We start from the raw sequence: 23,227 nt of genomic DNA, 5'->3' as shown, positions 1-23,227 counted from the left end.
AGGGTGCTGAAGTGTCGCCGAACTGGTTCGGGCTGAACCCAGAGGACGGCGAAGACTCGATGGAGGAGATCGCCTCCAGCGACGAAGGAGATGACGAGGAGGACGAGGATGGTGAAGACGACGCGCCGGAAGACGGAGCGGACGACCAACCTCAGCTCGACCGTGCCTCGAGCAGCAAGCCGCGTGCGGGTGCGTCGGCTGCTGCTGGAGACGACCAAGCCGAGACTCGCCAGCCGGCCACTCCACCATCCTGCGCCGGCGACTCCACCAGCCTGCCGGACCCGCCCGCTACTCCTCTGGCCTAGGCGGCCAGTTTTATCTTAACTTTTCCTGCTTTGTAGTTTCTTTGAACAAAACTTGTTAAATTTGCGCAGTTCCACCCACTGGGGGTGTATTCAAACTTCGTTGAATGCTGGCCAAGGGCCTTTTGCTATGTAAATTAAGTCCCGCACGAGCTGTGCTTTGCCGAGTTCCAACTTGTCTTGCTTTTCTGTTCTTTTTTGGCCGTTCCCTTTGCCGTCTTCCCTTAGCTGCCGCCTTGTCAGCCAGACAGCCGCTCTGCGGTCCATGGCTGGGTCAAGTGCTTGGCCGCTTTGGGGAGACAAGTACTTTGGCCTCTTAGAACGTAGAAAGTTAAATAAGAAGCCAGCTGGCCGGCTGCTCGACAGCCGGTCGGTGAGGCGAGGAGCCGGCTTGGCCTGTGTGAGTGCTTTGGTCCTTAGCCATTTTTCATGTGGGCACCATTTCCTGCCTTTAACTCTTGTCAGCCGGACAGTCGCTCTGCGAGCTGTGGCTTGTGGCAAGAGAGGGCTTAGATGCCGACAATTACTTGTCCGACTGTAGGTAGTACCGACATAGTACAAGGCGGCAAGCCCCCGGGCCGACTAGTCGAACCCGGTGCCAGGCAGAAGAATGAAATAACACATTCATAGGCATAACACTTATCATATAGATAAAAAGGGTAGTCCCCGAGTGCTCCTCGAGGGACCCGATGTCTTTGCGCTTAATACAAAAGGTAGCGTGGTACATACTGCATTCAACTATAAAATCTTCGGAGGAGATTGACGTTCCATGGGCGCTCCGATTCCTTGCCGGAGTCGTCTCTCTTGCGTGCTCTGGGCTTCTATGCATCGATGAGGTAGTAGGAGTCATTGCCCAAAGCTTTGCTGATGATGAAGGGGCCTTCCCAAGGGGCAGAGAGCTTGTGCTGGCCGGTTGTTTGCTGGATCAGCCGGAGCACACAAGGTCTCCCTCTTGGAAGGATCTTGGCTTGATCTTTCGATTATGGTAGCGGCGCAGGCTCTGCTGATAGATGGCGGACCGGCTGAGTGCCAACAGCCGGCCCTCTTCCAGCAGATCGACGCCATCTTCTCGTGCTTCCTTCGCCTCCGCCTCCGTGTACATGGTGACGCGAGGTGAGTCAAACTCAATGTCAGTTGGGATGACGGCCTCGGCACCATACACGAGAAAGAATGGAGTGAAGCTGGTTGACTTGTTCGGAGTGGTGCGCAGGCTCCAGAGGACGGCCGACAGCTCGTCGATCCAGCAGCCGGCCGAGCGCTCTAGTGGCTCGACCAGTCGGGGCTTGATGCCGGACAAGATGAGGCCGTTTGCTCGTTCGACTTGGCTGTTTGACTGCGGATGGGCAACGGACGCTAAGTCCAGTTGGATGCCCTGCGTCGCACAGAAACGGGCCAAGGCTCCTTTGGCAAAATTTGTGCCGTTGTCGGTGATGATGTTGTGTGGTATGCTGTACCGGACGGTGATATCTGCGATGAAGGTCATGGCCGTCGGACCATTGAGCTTTTTGATTGGCTTTGCTTCAATCCACTTGGTGAATTTGTCCACGGCAACAAGCAAATGAGTCATGCCACCGCGTGCTGTCTTGAATGGACCCACCATGTCCATCCCCCAGACGGCAAAGGGCCAGGCAAGGGGGATGGTCTTGAGTGCAGAAGTCGGCAGGTGTTGTTTTGAGCTGAATTTCTGGCATCCCTTGCAATGCTTGACCAGATCTTTGGCATCTTCTAGAGCAGTCGGCCAGAAGAAACCATGGCGGAAAGCTTTGGCGACAAGGGATCTAGAGACCGCGTGGTGGCCGCACTTGCCTTGGTGGATATCTTTGAGGATTGCCTTGCCCTTTTCTGGTTCTACGCAGCGCTGGAAGACTCCGGTCACGCTGTGATAAGGGGCTAACCCGGTGTAGGGCGATCTTTCATGATTGGAGTGGGATCCCTCGAAGAACACGAAGAACACGGGGAAGAACGGAGAGAAATCACAAGGGGAAACACTCAAGAACAAGTCCAATCACACATCCACTAGACAATCAAACACACAAGATCCACAAGGTACATGAACAACAAAGGGAAAGATACAAGGTAGAGTTCATCTCCGTGAGGAGGTCTTGAAGGGGGGTCCTCCCGTGAGGGGGTCTTGATGATATCCCACAGGATCTTCTCCTAGATGGAGGTCTTGGCCTCCAATGGAGTAGTAGTGTCTCTCTCTCACGAGAAGAGGTAGGTAGGAGCAAAGCTCACATACAAATGAGCTATCACTTTGCTAACCCTAGAAAGGAGGTGGAGGTGGTCTATTTATAGTCTAAGCCACGAAGGGGTAAGTGGGAGAGGGATACAAGGCTAAAGGCCCGTGGCTGTGCACAGGCAGGTACCGGACGACTGGTGGGGGTCGGACGTCCGGTGGCTCGGGACGGTCCGGACGTCCGGCACGCATCGGAAGTCCGCTGATTCGCTTCGGGATATGTGGCACCGGATTTCTGGTAAGCGTTGGACGTCCGGTGCCTGGGACTTGTCGGACGTCCGGTGTTCATCGGTCGTCCGGCGGCTGTAGCAAGAGTCGGCTAGGGTACTTCTGGCTGGCCTGGGCGTGGGCGTGTCGGACATCCGGTGGACGCCAGTCGTCCGGGTGCTGTAGAGGGTCGTACGTCCGGTGGCTTCCGGTCGTCTGGTCGCTGTAGACTCTGCAGCTCCTTCTTCTTCTGTCTTCGCTTCCACGCTTCCCTCACGGATGGTGTAGTTATTCCTTGGCGCTTGCACTCCTCCTCGTCGTCCGTAGTGTTCCGACAATACCTATGCATGCGCACGAGTGGAGTGTCAAGTAGTATACCATCCTCGAAGGGGTCAAATGAACACGTGTAAAGGAGATGATTCACCTTTGTGTATGTGAAGTAGATGTCGCATGTGTCACTTGCCAAATGGACTCTTGACATGGTGATGCCCGTAGGATGCTCCGCATCATCCCCCCTGGAAAAGATCCATCCTCGGATCGAAAGCCAAATAACCATGGGAAAGAGATGGCGTTGCCGTGTTGAAGAGGTCGATCACCAAGCACTCATCATCTTGAAGCTCGAAATAGGCACTCTCCAATGTCGCACCATCTAGTGATTCCTGCAAAAGGGGCAAAGACAAAAAACACTTGGAAAAACAAATGTGGTTAGCGTTAGTGCAAAACCAAGCATTCAAGAGGCGATTCACCAAACAAGTGTCGTCATCATGCAAAGCATATGGTTTGACAAAGAATTGTGACATGGCATATAAGCACATAAATTGAGCACAAGGAAAGATATCATGGGGACAAGTATGCAAATGTGAGGTAGTGATGCAAATATGTTGGACAAGTGAATAAGCATCTACCTCAAGGTCATAGCAAGCATTCACAAATTGCTCAATGAAAGGTCCATGGTAGGCATAAGAATCATTCACAACACCAAATATAATGATATGTCTAAAAACATGGGTCAAGTGCAAGACAATCCAAGCATAACGTGCATAGGGTGTAGTGAATATAGTGTGGCACTCAACACAATAGAAAGAGCAATTGTTCATCATGTGTGAGGCAATCAAGGCAAGCATGTAGCAATCAATGGGACATGGCATATGTGAAGGAATGACATTGTTGGAACCAAACATGTGAAGGAGCAAGTAATCCAAGAATGGGATGCAACACACAAGGCATATCATGATGCATGGAAGTGTGAAAATGGGAAGTCGAAGCAAGATCTCTAACATGTGCGCAATCAAGGGGTCCAAGATGACAAATAAGTCTCATGGTGCAAGCAACACAAGTAGTATGATCCACAATATCCATGCTCAAGAAAGATGTCACCTTGAAGGCGTGTCCTTGTGCATCCTTCACAATGCCGAAGCACAAGCAAGTGCGATGTAGAATCATCGTGGTAGAAGGTGGTTCGCTCTCAAGGGCTCGAATGGTCAACTCACATGAAGTGGAAGTCGACACGAAGTTCAAGTATCCTACACATGTACAAAACAAAACAAAGAAAGTATGCGCATGGTAGATAAACACATCATCCATCATGATGGTTCTCATCTTTTGCACATAACCATTAGAAGCACAAGTGCATGAATAATATGATGCAACGATGGCTATATTCATGGTACTAGGTATATGGTGCAAAGAAGTAAGACAAGCATGCTTCACAAGTAATATGTCAAAATCTCCAATCATATGTGAGAATGCTATGGAGGCAATCTCATGAGCAAGACTATAAGCATTGTTGCACTCAATACATGGCAAATCATCTAGCATGAGAGAGGCAACATATGGAGATATATGACACGAAGAAATATGAATCATGTGCAAAGCATGGTAATGGTTGTCATCAACCGCATGAAAGGAGCAAGTATGAATCATCGGTGATGCAACATAAGCAAACATAGTAATCAAGTCGTGCAAACTAGTGGAGCGAAGATGCAACACACTAGAGGAAATCATGGCAATCATGTCATGTGAGCAATTAAAGGGCATAGGCAATGCACATGACATATCGCAAGCACGATCACAAATCAAGTTCAAAGCATGATCATAAGCATTGGGCACAAAGTAAACATGGCAATAACAAGAAATATCTCCACCAAGCTTGCAAATATACATACAAGTATGAGAATCAATCATCATGTGTAATGCCAAGCATGGGTCACAAATGCATGACAAAGGAATATGAATGATCATATCAAGCATAGTGAACATGGCAATATGGGCAAATGATATATAATGGACAATGACCCATAACCATGTGAGGGACATGTAGAAGAAATGCGCGAAGTCTTTGTGCGAAGAGAGCGGTGGGAAAGACAATCCATGGGATCCCAAGTCATCATTGCTCTCTAGAGCTCGTTTTGTCAACTCATGGGATTGTGAGGTTGACAATTATTCATGGGTACCTACACGAAAGAGACACAAACCGAAAAAATTGTGTGCATGGTAAATGTACACATCATCCATCATGATGTGTATGTGCATGTGTGAGTTAGCACACGATAAGCATCGCTCAAAGAAATTTGATGCATGGTATAAGAACATGTCATCCATCATGAAAGAATAGTTGTTATGTATGACACGATGGGGATGCAAATTGAGCATACAATTATATGGCACACAATAGCATGTTTATTCATGGGGAGCATATTGTGCACATAATTATGAAGATCATGCAATGGATAGGATGAATCAAAATCTCCTAAAATGTATGAGGAAACTATGGGGGTCTCCTCATGAGCAATATTGGAAACATCATATGGAGAAAATGGACAACATCCAAAACAATGCATATCTGAAGCTAGGTAGTCATGGCATGGCATATGAGATAAATGATGCAAAGGGAGCATATCAATATCATCACAAGAAAAACAAATGCCAATAACCATGGGCTTGTCATCTATGCCATAAGTGCAAATTGGGTTCATTTTAATGGCATATGCATAGTCACTATGAAGAGATTGCAAATATGACATATGATTGATCTCATGCATAGCATATGACAAGTCAAGCGGGTTATCAAACATGATGTGACCTAAAGAATTGTCACAAGAAATCCTATGTAACATGGCATCACAACTATTATACTCCACATGAGAATCATCATACTCATAGTAAATGGGCAAAAAATCATCACATGAGGAAGTCGCACTAGCATGAAGCATGGAAATAGGTTGATCAACATCATGCAAGCAATCAATGTCAAGAATGTCCACTAGTGGGACTAGAGCATCACCTTCACCTATGTTACCTTTTCCATTCCACTCAAGTGGTGTAGGTGAGGTGGGAAAGACCAAATGGTGCTCATCTTCATCTTGATGGAACCATGTGGGGGGAGGGGGTGCATCATATTCCGCCATGGCCATCGTTTTGTCCAAAGGGAGGACGAAGTCGTCGAGGATCGGCACGTCACCATAAATGGAACCTAGCACCAAATGAGAAGACACAATAGAGGTAGAGGTCAAGTCGTTAGTATTGAAAGTGGCCTCACATGACCTATCAACTATCTCACTCTCTCTATGTGGTGGTTCACTCACTCCCTCAAGGTAGGTGCACTCAAACTCACATATGGTGGAGTCACTCATCTCACTCAAGTGGTGGGGGTTGTGGCTCTCCTCACATGGGAATTGTGGCAACTCATCATATATGGGGCTAGTGGTGAAGTCACTCTCACTCTCAATATGGTGGCAAAAGTCACTCAAGTCATCATACGTCGCCATGCTCGAAGGGAAAATCCCATGCTCAACCATCCCATCGTTGTCGCCATGGATGAAGGCAGAAGATGGCACATCATCGCTCTCCTCCATGACCGAAGGGAAAATCCCATGCTCGATCATCTCGTCACCGTCGCCGTTGATGAAGGCCGAAGATGGCACATCATCACTCTTGCCTCCTAAGATGGAAGCATCATCCTTGCTCGCCGCCTTGTCGCTCGCCTCCAAAGCTTGGTCCTTGAGGGTCTCCGTAGTCGTACTCGTCGCCGCACCATCTTGAAAAAGAGTCGAAGTAGACTCGGCATCATCAATGCCACAAAGAGGGATGGCGGTGAAGTCGAACTTGGGAGCGTCGTCTTGGAGCTCGTCGGGCTTGGACATCGTGGTGGTACTAGCCTCATGCTCGCCGTGTTGGAGCTTGGTCTTCGGGAAGTGTGCTTGGGGTCGAGAAGCCTTGGCCTTCATGAGTTCTTGTTCCGCCTTGAGAGCACCAATGTAGTAGTCGTCGAGGGACTTGTAGTTCTCGAGGAAGATAGTCTTGGAGATGTCGTTGTTCAATCCCATCATGAAGTGGAACTTCATCGACATGGGGTTGTCCACGCCGGCTCGTCGGAAGGCATTCTTCATCTCCTTGAAGTACTCATCGATGGACTTGGATCCTTGGATGGTGTTCTCCAATTGGCATAGAAGTTGTTCCGTGTAGGTTGGAGGCACGAACTCTCGCCGCAAAGCTCTCTTCGTCTTGGGCCAACTCATGTCGTAGCCCTCCGATGGTGTGTGAAGCCACCATGTGGACGCGTAGTCATGGAAGTTCCTTGTGGTGCACTTCACTTGATCTTCGGGAGGAACTTGATGTAGCTTGAGGTAGTCGTCCATTAAGCGATCCCACTCGAGATACTCCTCGGGTTCTAGAGTCCCATAGAAAGGAATCTCGTGGTCGGTGTCGAGGTCGTAGTAGCTCGTGGAAGTCGCGGACTTGAGCTTGGGGTGCTTCTCTTGAGCGTAGTGTCGGGGTGCTTGTTGGCGAAGATGCCGTATGTCCGTAGGCGAAGATGACTTGTAGTCGCTTGGCAAAGATGCCAAGGGAGATGGTGAAGTCGTTGAGCGGTTGTTGGTGTTGAGCTCTTGACCTTCACATCCTTGTCGATGGTGATGGTGTCGATGCCGATGTGATCTTGCCGGAGATGGTAGCTCGGAAGCATGTGCACTTGAGCGTCTTCTCGAAGATGAGGAAGACCGCTTGTGGGCCTTGATGAGGGCTTTGATCTCCTCCATTTGAGCATCCATCTTGGCATCCAAGTTGTTGTTCGTGGCATCGAACTTGTCGTTGTTGTTGTAGACCGAAGGTGAAATGCCTTGCCTATCCATAACAAGACTCGAGTAGAGGTGAGTAGGAAATGAGATAAACAATACCACGTTACCTTTTCCCAAAGTTGAGGATGTATCCCGTTTCACTCAATGTGAGATGAAAGAATAGTGGAATTGGTACTGGACTTGTTCACTCACACCTATCAAGTAAAGCTTATGGTGTAGCTCGGTGAGGATAGTGGCACAAAAATTTGATGCAAAGTGTTAGCAAGAGTCAATAATGTTGAAAAAGATTCACAAATTCGCAAGTGAAATAAGTAGACCAATAGCAATATGTGGCACATGGAAACACACACACGGATAGATAAATGGCGTCGTGCAACCAAGGAATGAGCACAAAATGTGGAGTCCACAGAAAACGCTCGTGTTGCACAACTCAAGAGAGACGCTAGCACGATTGCTCTATAGGCTGATACGACACTTGTGCACAACCTATAAGATGCAAAATGGATAAACTTTCTATCCCAAGTATGCTATATATGTATGGTTCCCGGTGTTTATCAAGATGATCCAAGATGATCGGATATGACAATCTTATGCAATGTGGTATGATGCTATGGCACTTTCTTACAAGCTTCTTTGTTCTCTCTTTTTCTTTGCTTAAAAGCTTATTCTTTTTCTTTTCTTTTTTTGTATGGCCACTTTTGCACAATGCACAAACCAAGATAGCAATTGTATATATGCAGGAACAAACTTGTGACACAAGATATGATATGATAGCAAGATGATACCAATATGATATGGTATGTATGCAATGGAAGGTGTAGATCGATGATCACTAATGTGCAGAAGTAACGTTGCCGGCAATACTCAATGGCTAGTCTCGATAGGCAAGTAACGCAAAATGGGCTAGGGGTTATCAATGCAATTGCAAATGAAATATACAATGATGTCGTCGAGGTTACCGTCCGTGTCGATGATGAGAGGCGGTGTTGTCGATGTCGACCCGTTCCTAATTAGCCGAAACACCTTAGGGAACGGAAAAACCACAAATCAAAATCTCAATGACAAAAGTCAAATGGTGGTAGCGGAATGCGATGGTGTTATTGCACTAGGAAATGATAGGTTTTGGAGTAGGCAATGCGGAAGTGGACGTTATGGTGGGCAAGGTTATGCGGAGGTGGTGGTGGTGGTTGATGAAGAAGCACCGTCCCTAAGTAGCCGAAACACCTTAGGAGACTCGAATCGCTACTCAAGCAACCACTAATGCGATGGGGAACAAAATGGGTTAGGTTGCGGAAGGCTATGGTGGTTATGCGGATGATATGGTGGAGGGCCTAGGCAAACTTGCCAAATTTCGGAAAATTTGATGGAGTCAAATGGTGTTGGTGGTATTTTTGTGGGATAGGGGATGTCAATAGCTTAAAAACGAGCTAAAGAACGTCAAAATCGGAGTTTAGATGAATTAGTTATGGACAAAACAAAAATCAGCCGAAGTCGATATCTACAGGTTGCGGATGTCCGGAAATGGACGGATATCCGGTGGCCGGACGTCCGGAAAGCTCGGAAATCCGCTAATTTGGTTCTGTTGGCCGGTTCCGGTCGTCCGGTGCTTCGAGGGGGTCCGGACATCCGGTAAAACGCCGGTCGTCCGGTGGGTCAGGGTCAACGCGAAATTTCAGATCCGGGACGCGATTTTGGGCGGAAATTGGGGATTTTGGGGTCAAAATTGAAGAGATTTCGTGGATGAAAGATGGGGAAACTTGGGGAAATGCTAGATCCACTTGAAACCAAGCAAATTCGTGGATCAAAATCAACAAAACTTCATCATACCAACAAATCACAAAAAAAATTGGGGCTATTTTTGGTGGGGATTTTCGAAATTTAGGACGAAATCAAGCAAAAGAAGGCTAGAAAACGATGGGAGGGACTCCAAATACGTGATCAACGTGGCTCATGATACCATATGATATGGGGCTAACCCGGTGTAGGCCGATCTTTCACGATTGGAGTGGGATCCCTCGAAGAACACGAAGAACACGGGGAAGAACGGAGAGAAATCATAAAGGGAAACACTCAAGAACAAGTCCAATCACACATCCACTAGATAATCAAACACACAAGATCCACAAGGTACATGAACAACAAAGGGAAAGATACAAGGTAGAGTTCCTCTCCGTGAGGAGGTCTTGAAGGGGGGTCCTCCCATGAGGGGTCTTGATGATATCCCACAGGATCTTCTCCTAGATGGAGGTCTTGGCCTCCAATGGAATAGTAGTATCTCTCTCTCTCACGAGAAGAGGTAGGTAGGAGCAAAGCTCACATACGAATGAGCTATCACTTTGCTAACCCTAGAAAGGAGGTGGAGGTGGTCTATTTATAGTCTAAGCCACGAAGGGGTAAGTGGGAGAGGGATACAAGGCCAAAGGCCCGCGGCTGCGCACAGGCAGGTACCGGATGACCGGTGGGGGTCGGACGTCCAGTGGCTCGGGACGGTCCGGATGTCCAGCGCGCGTCGGAAGTCCGCTGATTCGCTTCGGGATAGGTGGCACCGGATTTCCGGTAAGCGTCGGACGTCCGGTGCCTGGGACTTGTCGGACGTCCGGTGTTCATCGGTCGTCGGGCGGCTGTAGCAAGAGTTGGCTGGGGTACTTCTGGCTGGCCTGGGCGTGGGCGTGTCGGATGTCCGATGGACGCCGGTCATCTGGGCGCTGTAGAGGGTCGGACGTCCGGTGGCTTCCGGTCGTCCGGTCGCTGTAGACTCCGTAGCTCCGTTTTCTTCCGTCTTCGCTTCCACGCTTCCCTCGCGGATGGTGTAGTTGTTCCTTGGCGCTTGCACTCCTCCTCGTCGTCCGTAGTGTTCTGACAATACCTATGCATGCACACGAGTGGAGTGTCAAGTAGTATACCATCCTCGAAGGGGTCAAATGAACACGTGTAAAGGAGATGATTCACCTTTGTGTACGTGAAGTAGATGTCGCATGTGTCACTTGCCAAACGGACTCTTGACATGGTGATGCCCGTAGGATGCTCTGCATCATGCTGCGTCTGACGAGCTCTCTGTTTACTATCATGTAGGCTTCTGATCGGCGCTGCACTTGCCGGGCCGAGATCTCATCAGTCGTCAGCTCTCTGTTCACCAGGAAGTTAAGAATGGGCTGCGCCCATGATGGAGCTTGGACTTCTTCCACTGTTAGTACGTCCATTGGAACTAGGGCCGTTGGGTTGGGAGGCGGCAGGTTGGAGTCGGCCGCCGCTTGCTGCGTTGTTGAAGTCCCCGGGCCGCCTGCCGAAGTCCCCGGGCCGACTGCTGCAGTCCCCGGGCCAGGTTCTGAAGTCCCCGGGCCGGGTGCGAGTGCAGCAGTCCCCGAGCCGCCTGCCGAAGTCCCCGCGCCGACTGCTGAGGTCCCCAAAACGGATCCGATTGTTCCAGGGGCAGCCGGCACGAAGATAGAGTCTGATTCCGGCGAAGACTTGATGGACGGCTTGAGGAGGCGCTAAAGGGAGACGCCGGCTGGTATGGCTTGTCGGGTGGAGCCGATCCGTGCCAGGGCATCTGCTTGCTCGTTGTTGGCCCGTGGCACGTGAAGGAACTCGCACCCTTCAAAGTATCCGCTGAGTTACTGGACGAGGAAGCGGTAGCTTGCCATGTTTGCATCCTTGGCGTCCCAGTCGCCAGATGACTGTTCGACCACCAAGTCCGAGTCGCCGTAGCACAGGATCCGGCGGATGCCGATCTCTTTGGCCAGCCGGAGTCCATGTACTAGTGCCTCGTACTCGGCCAAGTTGTTGAAGGCGGCAAAGTGGATTTGCAGTGTGTATCCGAGCTTGTCGCCTTTGGGAGAGGTGAGGACAACGCCGACTCCCAAACCGGTTCTCATCTTCGAGCCGTCGAAGTGCATCCGCCAATGAGTGGAGTCCAGAGTGGGTGGTAGGTACTGGGTCTCGGCCCAGTCGACAAGGAAGTCGGCCAGCGCTTGGGATTTGATGGCGGTGCGAGGCTGGTAGAAGATGGTGTAAGGGGCCAACTCGATGGCCCATTTGGCTACTCGGCATGATGCATCTCTGCTGCCTATGATCTCAGCAAGCGGTGCGGTGCAGGCAACCGTAATTGGGTGCTCTTGAAAATATGGCTTGAGCTTCTTGGCGGCAAAGTGCACACCGTAGCACATCTTCTGGTAATGTGGGTAGTTCTTCTTTGAGGCTGACAGCACCTCGCTCAAATAGTATACAGGCCTCTGGACCGGCTGTGCCTTGCCGTCTTCTGGGCGCTCTACTACAATGACAGTGTTGACCACCCGGCTAGTGGCAGCGATGTAGAGGAACATGGGCTCCTTAGCAGCCGGAGCCGCCAGGACAGGCGGCGTGGTCAACATCTTCTTCAGCTGAAGAAAGGCTTCGTCCGCCTTGTCGTTCCACTCGAAGTGAGTGGTTTTCTTCATGAGTTGGTACAGGGGAAGATCCTTCTCGCCCAGCCGACTGATGAAGCGGCTGATGGATGCCAAGCAGCTGGTAAACTTCTGGACGTCTCGCAGTCGGGTGGGTCTCTCCATCCTCTTGATGGCCTTGATCTTCACAGGGTTGCACTCAATGCCGCGTTCTGAGACCAGGAAGCCAAGGAGCTGGCCGACTGGTACTCCAAAGATACACTTCTCTGGGTTGAGCTTGATTTGAAAACGACGCAGATTATCAAAAGTTTCCTTGAGATCTTCCAAAAGGGTACCGCGCTTCTCCGTCTTCACCACAATATCATCTACATTGACGTGGGCATTTCTTCCGAGTTGCTTGAGGAGGCACTTCTGCATGCAACGCTGAAAAGTGGCACCGGCATTTCTCAAGCCGAATGTCATGGTCAGGTAGCAGAAGGCTCCGAATGGTGTGATGAAGGCGGTCTTCAGGCGGTCAGCCGGGTTCAACTTGATCTGGTGGTACCCTGAGTAGTCATCCAAAAAACTCAGCAGCTCACATCCGGCTGTGGAGTCTATCACTTGGTCAATCCGAGGCAAAGCAAACGGATCTTTGGGGCAAGCTTTGTTGAGGCTGGTATAGTCAATACACATGCGCCATTTGTTGTTCTTCTTTAGTACAAGGACTGGATTGGCTAGCCACTCTGGAAAGAGTACTTCCATAATAAAGCCGGATGCTAGGAGCCGGGCTATCTCTTCACCGACAATTCTTCTCTTCTCCTCTGACAGGCGGCGGAGGGGTTGTTTGACCGGCTTGGCATCTGCTCTAACATGTAGCTTGTGCTCGGCGAAATCCGTCGGCACACCCGGCATGTCCTTGGGAGACCATGGAAAGATGTCCCGATTCTCACGGAGGAAATCGGCGAGCTCGCTTTCCTATTTGCTGTCAAGGGTGGTTCCTACGAGAGCGAACCTCTCTGGGTGCTCGAGGTCCAAGGGGATCTTCTTGGTTTCTTTGTCCGGCTGGAAGGAGCCTTGGGTCTCTGACTCCTTGGGTTCTGGTGATAGGACCGGCTGCTTGCCGGCCCTGGCCACCACCCAGTCCAGGAGCTTCTTCTCAGCAGCCATCACCAGGGACTCGGCCAGCCGGCTGCTGGCTGCGGCACAGACGGCCGACTTCTTGTAGTCTCCAGCTATAGTGATAATGCGCTTGGTTCCCGACATCTTCATCTTGAGGTAGGCATAGTGTGGTACTGCCATGAACTTGGCCAGAGCAGGTCAGCCAAGCAGTGCATGATAAGGGCTCTCCAGGTCTACCACCTCAAACCAAATTGCTTCACGGCGGAAATGATCCTTGTCTCCGAAGAGGACATCTATCTTGATCTTGCCGATTGGTGAGCAGGAAAGGCCGGGCACAATGCCGTGGAAGACAGTCCGACTGGGCTGGAGCTGCTTCACTTTGATGCTCAACTTCTCCATGGTATCGCGGTAAAGGATGTTGATGCTGCTGCCGCCATCTATCAGGACTCGGGAGAAACGAGCAGCTCGCCTCTTTGTTGCAAAGGTGGCATCCAACACCAGGGCATAGGAACTGTGACACCCGGGTAATTAAGCTATAGTAACCCCCTCGTATTGATGCCACGTCACCTCGGTTACTATTGTTAAACTCGCGTAGATTCGAAATCGTTCAAATTCAAATTCAAAATCAAGGCAAACAACAAAAGTTTTCTAATGTTAAAACTAAAATGTTCGGGTTGTGACAAATACTGCATAGGTAGTTATGGTGAAGAACCCATATTTAAATAAAATATTTAAATGCACGATAGTAGATAAAAAACGCGACAAAACAATTATTTAAATGCTTTTAAATACTAAACAAATATTAAACTAATTCTATTGGTCACCAAGTTTGTTGAGGAAGTGGCCTATGTTATTTTGCTAATTTAGGAGCTCGGGTTATACTTTTGTAAAATGGTTTGCTAACTAAAATAAATAAAACAGTAATAGAAAGATTAAGAAAAACAAAATAACAAAAAAATAAATAAAAAGAGAGAACAACCCCCCCGCTAGGCCACGACCCAGATGGCCTTGGAGCCAACCAGGCCGGCCCAGCTGGCGCCTACAGCACCCCCTGGGGCGACCGAACCCTAGCGGTCCCCCACTCCCCCTCTCGGTCCACTCCTCCCCTTCCCCGTTTCAGTCCTCCCACGATCCCGATCTGGATCGGGACCCCGACGCCCCGACGCCCACCGTCGCTGACCGCCGACGCCCGTCGCCTTCCCGACCCCGAGGCTGCGCCCCGCCACCTCGACGTCGTCGCCCAGGGCCTCGCCGCCCCGTCTGCGACCGCGCCGTTGCCAGATCCTGCTGGACTGCCTCGTCCCCGCCACTTGCGCCCCCGCCTCCTCACCGGCTCGGCTACATTGAGCCTTGCCGATGTACACCTGCAACGGGGGTGAGAACCCCATCTTTCCCCCTCCCTCTGTGTCACGCGTCACCCGGTGCTCGTGCCCGCATCCTTGCTGCGCCCCGGTCCCGCCCTCGCGCATGCCGCTCCTGCCCGGGATGCGTTCAGGCGAACCCTCCCGCGCCCCCTGCATACACGCGTGCGACGCGCACCGCTGCCCTGTCTGCCGCGGCCGCCTCTGCTCGCCCGCGCCCTCCCCTCCTTTCCCGGCTGCACGCCGCGCCTGTCAGGGCCCCGGTCTAGCCCTGCACCACGCCCCCCGCGTAACCCTGCTCCCGCGCGCCGCCGGACGTGCTCGTCCTCCGCTGCTTGCGCATGCGGCCGTCGCGCCTCGCCCGTCCGCCCGCTCTGTCCGCGTGCTGTACCCCGCCACTCCCCGCACCCACCTCCGCAGCCCGCCGCTGCCCCGCGCCCCGACGCCGCCCTGCCGTGGGCTATCCACTGCCGCCTCCGACGGCCGGCCTCGCCGCGCCCGTGACTGGCCCCCCTCGGTCTGTTGATCTGGGCGCCAGCGCCTGTTTTGCCCGCCCCGTTAGGCCCGTGGGCAAATGACGCGTGCGGCCCAGTCCCAAAAAAACAAAGTAAAAGATTTAAGAATATAGGAGAATAATAATTAAAATAATTAACTAAACTTAATTAATCCTAATTAACTCAGTTTAGTTAACCAAATGAACTAATTAACTTTGTTTAGTTAATCAGTGTCATTGACAACCAGGGCCCACGTGTCAGTTGCACAGTCAACGGTCAATGTTGACCGCTGATGTCATGCTGATGCAGTAAACATATTTTTGAATTAAATTAATTCTGTTAATTTCAAAAATCTATAAGACTTTGAAAATTAATATAAAATAATCCGTAGCTCGGATGAAAATACTTTGTACATGAAAGTTGCTCAGAACGGCGAGACGAATCCGAATACGCAACCCGTTCGTCCGCCACGCATCCCTAGCATAGCAAACTCGCAACTTTCTCCCTCCGGTTCATCTGTCCGAAAACGAGAAACACCGGGGATACTTTCCCGGATGTTTCCCCCCTTCACCGGTATCACCTATCCCTACGTTAGGTCACCCCTAGCACAACGTAGTGCCGCGTCTTGCTTTGTAATGCTTTGATTGCTCTGTTATTTATTGCGTTCCTCCTCCGTTACTTCTTTCCGGTAGACCCCGAGACCGACGCTGCCGCTACCCGGTACGACTACGGTGTTGACGACCCCTCCTTGCCAGAGCAACCAGGCAAGCCCCCCCCCCTTGATCACCAGATATCGCCTATTCCTTCTCTCCACTGCTTGCATTAGAGTAGTGTAGCATATTACTGCTTTCGGTTAATCCTATTCTGCTGCATAGCCTGTCTTTGCTACTACCGTTGTTACCTTTACCTGCAATCCTAAATGCTTAGTATAGGATGCTAGTATTCCATCAGTGGCCCTACATTCTTGTCCGTCTGCCATGCTATACTATCGGGCCGTGATCACTAGGGAGGTGATCACGGGTATATACATATATACATACATACTATACAGGTGGTGACTAAAGTCAGGTTGGCTCGTTGAGTACCCACATGTGATTTCGATGAGGGGGCTGAAGGGGCAGGTGGCTCCATCCCGGTAGAGGTGGGCCTGGGTTCCCGACGGCCCCCGACTGTTACTTTGTGGTGGAGCGACAGGGCAGGTTGAGACCACCTAGGCGAGAGGTGGGCCTGGCCCTGGTCGGCGTTCGCGGTTACTTCATAATAACATGCTTAACGAGTTCTTGGTATTTGATCTGAGTCTGGCCACTGGCCTATACGCACTAACCAACTACGTGGGAACAGTGTAACACTCCAAAATTTTTGACCTTGTTTCATTAATTAAAATTTTGCCAGGAAATTAAAATTTTTGTTTTCTGGATTTATCTTGATTTCAGAACCCCTCTTCTCTTTAATATTGTGGGTTTTTACCTCTAGTGGAAACTTTCCAAAAGTATTATTGGACTTGTATGCCCTCTTTATAAAAACAATTCCTTATTAGTGGATTTATTTGCATAATTGTTTTTCATGAGCTTTATTCTTTTAAAATGATCTTTCATAAATTTGGAGCCCCTTTGCACTGCAACCATTTGATAAATGCTTTTAAAATTTTCACCAAAATTTGGGGATGTCATGTGAGGTTTCCACATCACTTTTATGCAAAAGTATCTTTTGGTTATTGGAGATTTTGAGCTCTACATCAATTTTTCAAATCTGGTCCAGTAGGTATTTTTGCACTACAACCTATTTAAATATTTCCCTAAAAATTCTTCCAAGTGTTTGGAGATGTCAGTAGATGCTTATAACTCAGCTTCATGCAAAAACCCAGTGTTGTTCTATGAAAAATTTGAGTGAATCATCCTCATCTTCATTCTGGTCCAGTTGGGTGATTTGTACTGCAACCCTATTTTATTTTGCTCTGGTGCCCATGAGCTTTTTCCTACTTATAGTTCTCCCTACCAAACCCTTAAGTCCAGGAGATTGGACCCATTGGAGTATTTTTAGTGCATGCAATGATAGCCTTTAGTTTCTGCCCAAAACTGGTTTTCTCAAAAACTTGCACTAACAAATTTCTGTTTTTGCCAAACTAACCTTACCACCTTCTTTAGCTCCTAAAGAGACTAGGAACTGGAGATTTTGGCCACCCCAAGAGTTGCCTAGATGCCCATGGCATTCTGTCGAACACCCTGTGTGCAGGAACAGTTTTGGCATGTTTTCTAGTTTGCAGTGTGAGCTTGAGCCCCTGACCCATCCAGCATGTCCACTAACCTCCTAGCTATCCCTAACCCTGGCCTGTTAACTACCAGCATCACCCAAGCTCTCTAGCACGCGCTGGCATTTCGTCGAGCACCTGGCGTGCGTGCTCTGGGCGCGGCCAGAGCGCGCGTTTTGCACGTGCGTGCGCACGGGTCGCCGCGTCGCACCCCTGGCCCTTGCTCACCTGCAGAGCCGCGCCCTACCCTCGCCCACTCAACAGAACCCTCCAAGCCTCCCTGGCGCCCTATAGCGCTGCCGTCAGGGCTCCCTTGGCGGCACGCCGGCGTCGGCAGCGGGCTCTGCCGTGGACGGCGCCGCCCAAGCCACCCGCGCGCGCCAGCTGCCCCCTGGGAACAGCCCGAGCCTATCCTCAAGCCTGTCGACTAGTGCTCGTCGCCGCCACGCGCCCCTGGCTACAGAACGGTGACTCGCCGTCGTTCTTATCCACCACCGCGGGAGCCAGCCTCGTTGCGCTATAAAAGGAGGCCCCGAGCTCCTCCGAGCACTCAAGCAACCTCAGGCCTTCCCCCTAGTGCTCCCCTAGCCGCGGATTGACCGGAAGAAGCTTTCTTCCCCGCCTCCGGCCAGTTCGGTCGCCGCCGCAAATCCAGCGCAGTGCGTCGCAACCGGACCCTCCCCCGCCCATCCAGCGCCACCAACCGTCTCCCCATAGTCTCGCGGAGCTGCCCAGCGCCTCAGACTCGACCAAGGACCACCGTAGCTCGAAAACCCCAAACCACTCGAAGCCCCCTCCGCCGCGGAGCTCGCCGCCGGCGACTCCTTCCACCACCGTCGACCCAGCGACCACTGGGAGGACCGCCCCGGCCTGGCGGGTCCATCCCTGCCCTCAGGTGCCCTCGAAGAGCCGCCGTTCGTCGACGGCGATCGCCAGAGTCCCGCCACCGTTCGGGCCGAGGGAGAGGAGGGAGGAAAGACCAGTCAAACCTGACCAGTGGGCCCCCTGGACCCACTGTCAGTGACCCGCGCGCCCGTCCACTCTGGTTAAGTGATAGCGCAAAGTCCCGAGTACGTCTCCTCTGCTTCGAAAGCGTATTTTCCCCCGAAACGTTTTCTTTTCTGGTTTTATTTAAAAACAAAACTTTGACTAATCCTTGACTGGCTATATCTTTTAAAATAAAACTCCAAATGAGTTGATTCTTTTTCCTACCTCTCTCAAATTTCATCTAGTTTATTTTAAGATTTTTTTTAAAATATTTGGGACAACTTTTTGTACTGTTTTTGAAATGTGTGTTATTTGAATATTTCTCAAAATAGGATTTTGGAGGAAAGGTAACCTTCAAAAAGTGCACCCCCACATGCATACACTTGAAGGCAAGCATTCTGAACCCTGGCTTAATATTTTTGGATGTTGTTGATACGGTTACAACATCACCTTGACTTGGAGCATACGCTATTTTATGTGACGATAAAATCATACGCATGAGTGCATAATGGAGATTTCTTTGCTGTTATAAATGGATATGCTGATGGTTTTCATCCTCGTAAGCTTTTCATGCATACCGGAAGGAAGCCGGGAAAGTCGCGGTCTTGGGTAGACACGAGCTTGTCCCTAGTTCCTCGTCAGGACGAGTATGTCCGGTATGGCATGGTGAGGCTTGACGAGTGGTGAGTTTAGCGGATAATGGAAATATTTTGGTTATGCTAATCATGCAGAGAATACCTGAACCTCCTGAGTCGGCCGTAGATCGAGTCTTGTTCCAGTAACCCCCATACTTGCTTCGTGCTACCACTTGTCCCTGCCATAGGTAGGGTACGGTTCAGTAAGTTGTCAACCCCTTTCTAGCACACACCGTACAGAGAGGCCGTGATGAGGGTCCCATGGCCATGGATTAAAGCCAGTCATCCGGTCCGGGGGCATGGGTGTTTCGGTTGTAGCCGAAGGGGTAGCTCCCCTAGTTTGCGCGTGGTATAAATTTTGTGATCCCATGCTACGTCGAGGTTGTAGCCTCCCCACTTAGAGTTTCGCTTGACAGGTGTCGTGGGTGATTCCAGACACCGGTGAGTTAAGCTGGTGTGTGCAGGTCAGGCGTGTTTTCAATTAAAAGACCGTAGACGGAATTAGTCCCGATGGACTAAAGAAATCCGTTACCCGTGGGTAAAGAGTACACCCTCTGCAGAGATTATACATCTATTCGAATAGCCGTGTCCATGGTTAAGGACTACAGTCTGGGATGGGTCAAGTGTCGGTCTTAGTGTCGGTCTTCGGAGGAAAAACTGTTAAACCAGAACTTGGATCATGACTTGTGACTTGTGACGATTATGATTACTATTATTATGGACTAACCATTTACATTATTTGAATTATTGAGTATCCCTGGGACGGTTCTACCTCCTGGATACCCACTGCAACTATTCTATTATAAGCCCTTTATGTGGTGTCGCATAGACGCCCGACTGTGGCATGCCTGCTATTTTCTTTATATTATAAGCCCTTTATGCGGTGTCGCTTAGACGTCCGACTGCGGCATGCTTGTTATTTAATTATCCTTTATAAGCCCTTTATGCGGTGTCGCTCAGACGCCCGACTGCGGCATGCTTGTTATTTAATTATTCTTTATAAGCCCTTTATGTGGTGTCGCTCAGACGCCCGACTGCGGCATTGTTAATTTATTTGCACCCTTTTTGAGGAGTCATTTCAGACACTCGATCACTACATTCTATTTCTATATTGCATATTCATATTTTACCCACATGCGTACATCATGGATTTCGTATATTTCGTGACAGACGTTATGATCATAGAATATTTCGGAGCATGTTTTGATATATTATACCCGTGTTCTTGATGTTTGTGAGTACATTCAAACGTACTCACTGGCTTGTCCCTGGCTATTGTCTTGGCCAGATTTCTTGCGTGGAGAAGAGCGTTACGACGACAGCCCCGGAACCTACGCAGTGTTGACAGCAGCCTCGCGAAGATAGGAGTTACCCTGGTCAGCTGTTCTTGTGGGAAATGGAGTCCCATAGACGCAGATGAACCACAAACCGCTTCCGCCATCAACCACTAGAAACCAAGTGTTGTACTCATAGGCCTCATAGGTCTTGTACTTCATATTTTGTACTTTGCTTGGACTTTCTGTATCAAGTTGGTGCCTCATCAGCTAACAGTAATCCTGGGGCTGGTGAGCGCAAGGGCCATTTTCTGGAAAAATTAATATCCCGAAAACCCGGTCCTGACAAACAGTTATGGGCACTCGGAGTCGTGGTATCAGCCGAAGCCTTCGTGACGTCAGCGACTGAGCGGCGCGCGCCAGATTGGACTGGAACGCCTGCTAGGCTAGGTCTGCTTCCGTCCGCCCACGCAACGTGCAAGTGTGCAATGGGCAATGGGCCCAGACCCCTGCGCCATAGGATTTAGACCGGCGTGCTGACCTCTCTGTTGTGCCTAGGTGGGGCTGCGACGTGTTGATCTTCCGAGGCCGGGCATGACCCAGGAAAGTGTGTCCGGCCAAATGGGATTGAGCGTGTTGGGTTATGTGGTGCACCCCTGCAGGGAAGTTTATCTTTTCGAATAGCCGTGTCCCTCGGTAAAAGGACGACCCGGAGTTGTACCTTGACCTTATGACAACTAGAACCGGATACTTAATAAAACACACCCTTCCAAGTGCCAGATATAACCCGGTGATCGCTCTCACACAGGGCGACGAGGGGAGGATCGCCGGGTAGGATTATGCTATGCGATGATACTTGGTGAGCTTACCATCTACTCTTTTCTACATGCTGCAAGATGGAGGCTACCAGAAGCGTAGTCTTCGACAGGACTAGCTATCCCCCTCTTATTCTGGCATTCTGCAGTTCAGTCCACCGATATTGCCCTTTACACAGATACCCATGCATATGTAGTGTAGATCCTTGCTTGCGAGTACTTTGGATGAGTACTCACGGTTGCTTTTCTACCTCTTTTCCCCCTTCCCATTCTACCTGGTTGTCGCAACCAGATGCTGGAGCCCAGGAGCCAGACGCTACCGTCGACGACGACTCCTACTACACCGGAGGTGCCTACTACTACATGCAGGCCGCTGACGACGGCCAGGAGTAGTTTAGGAGGATCCCAGGCAGGAGGCCTGCGCCTCTTTCGATCTATATCCTAGTTTGTGCTAGCCTTCTTAAGGCAAACTTGTTTAACTTATGTCTGTACTCAGATATTGTTGCTACCGCTGACTCGTCTATGATCGAGCACTTGTATTCGAGCCCTCGAGGCCCCTGGCTTGTATTATGATGCTTGTATGACTTATTTTATTTTTAGAGTTGTGTTGTGATATCTTCCCGTGAGTCCCTGATCTTGATCGTACATGTTTGCGTGTATGATTAGTGTACGATTGAATCGGGGGCATCACAAGTTGGTATCAGAGCCGACTGCCTGTAGGAATCCCCTTCCACACTCCTTGGCGACGTTGAGTCTAGTCGCTGAAAACTGTTTTACTAACATGGCTGTGCGGCCCATGGGCCCACGTCGCCATGGGGTGGTATTAGGATCTTTTATTCCTCAACATATACTCTGGGACTCTGATCACTCTTCTATTCGGGTTAAATGATTTTGCTAAAATCTAACTCTAGGTTCTCGTTACCACTTCCTGCCGGAGAGCCCCTTCATTACAGATGATCGACTGCTTCAACAGAAGATTCTGACAATACTCTCCGATGTTCTCTCGAGACTTTGTGCCATCGCTTTTGCAATTCCCTTCCATTGATAAACCCTATGGATAATCACGTACACTTGCCATTCATACAATGATTCCCTGTTGATCTTGTTATTACAAGATACCTCGAAATTCTCTCTATTGTTTCGACAATACTTTGTGCCTACTGCCTTACAATTCTTAGCCACATGAATACCCCTACGGTTAATACCTCACACTTATCGAGTATCCGCTCATTCACAGTTGTTCATGTGTTTCACAAAAGTCTTCGAGATACTATTCGATCTTTCGAAAATCCTAAGCAGTCTATTGCTCTTGAAATTCTTGCTTGCTTGCATTATGTTTAATCCCATAAGTCTCGTAATCTTATTGGCATCCCTTGTCATTATCATTTTGAGTCCGTTGATTCAATTTGTTGCAAATGCTCGCAATCCTCAATCAGATCCTAGAATTCATCCTTCCGGCTCAGACGTCATTTGGATATGAGCTGGTTCTTGACCAATCAATGCCTTGATCGGTTCCCTAAGTCTATTCAGCTTATCCATCCCTAATCAGAGCATTGCTTCTGATCCCTTGTCTTGGAATTCATAATTCCTTTGCATTTAAGCTTTGAGATAGTCAGTTGTTTCTATAATTCGATGCACTTGCATTCTTTCTTCCTTTGATAGAGTACCGATACTCACATCAGCTCCGTTGTAGACCACCGGACCTCTTGTTGGATTATTATCCGACAGTGTCCTTCATATTCAAATAACCTTGCGAGTCTTTCCACGGATATATAAAGCCTTGGGTAAATTGTATCCTCTGTTTTCTCAACCATGCTCTGTTTTCGAGCTGGTGGTATTTACTATTGAAGCTTGTGGTATATGTTTCCACGATACCCTGACGGGTTGAACCTATGGCTTCCTTAATAGGTGTGAACTCAGAAGTTTTCACGAGTCATACTCATCTGGTATTTCACCAGGTAAAACTTTCAACACTAATGCCTTTATCAAAGCGAGAAGTGAATGTAAGGTTATACATTGAAGAAGTGGGAGTCGACCTTGAACCTTGCGTTCATGCCCATGGACACGATGTATAACTTATCATGGAAGCTGCTCGTAAAAATAATTACCCCCT

Source organism: Aegilops tauschii, chromosome 3 (assembly GCF_002575655.3).
Source record: "Aegilops tauschii subsp. strangulata cultivar AL8/78 chromosome 3, Aet v6.0, whole genome shotgun sequence".
NCBI classification, from domain to species: domain Eukaryota; kingdom Viridiplantae; phylum Streptophyta; class Magnoliopsida; order Poales; family Poaceae; genus Aegilops; species Aegilops tauschii.
The sequence above is the reverse complement of the archived record's forward strand: the minus strand, read 5'-3'. Positions refer to the sequence as shown.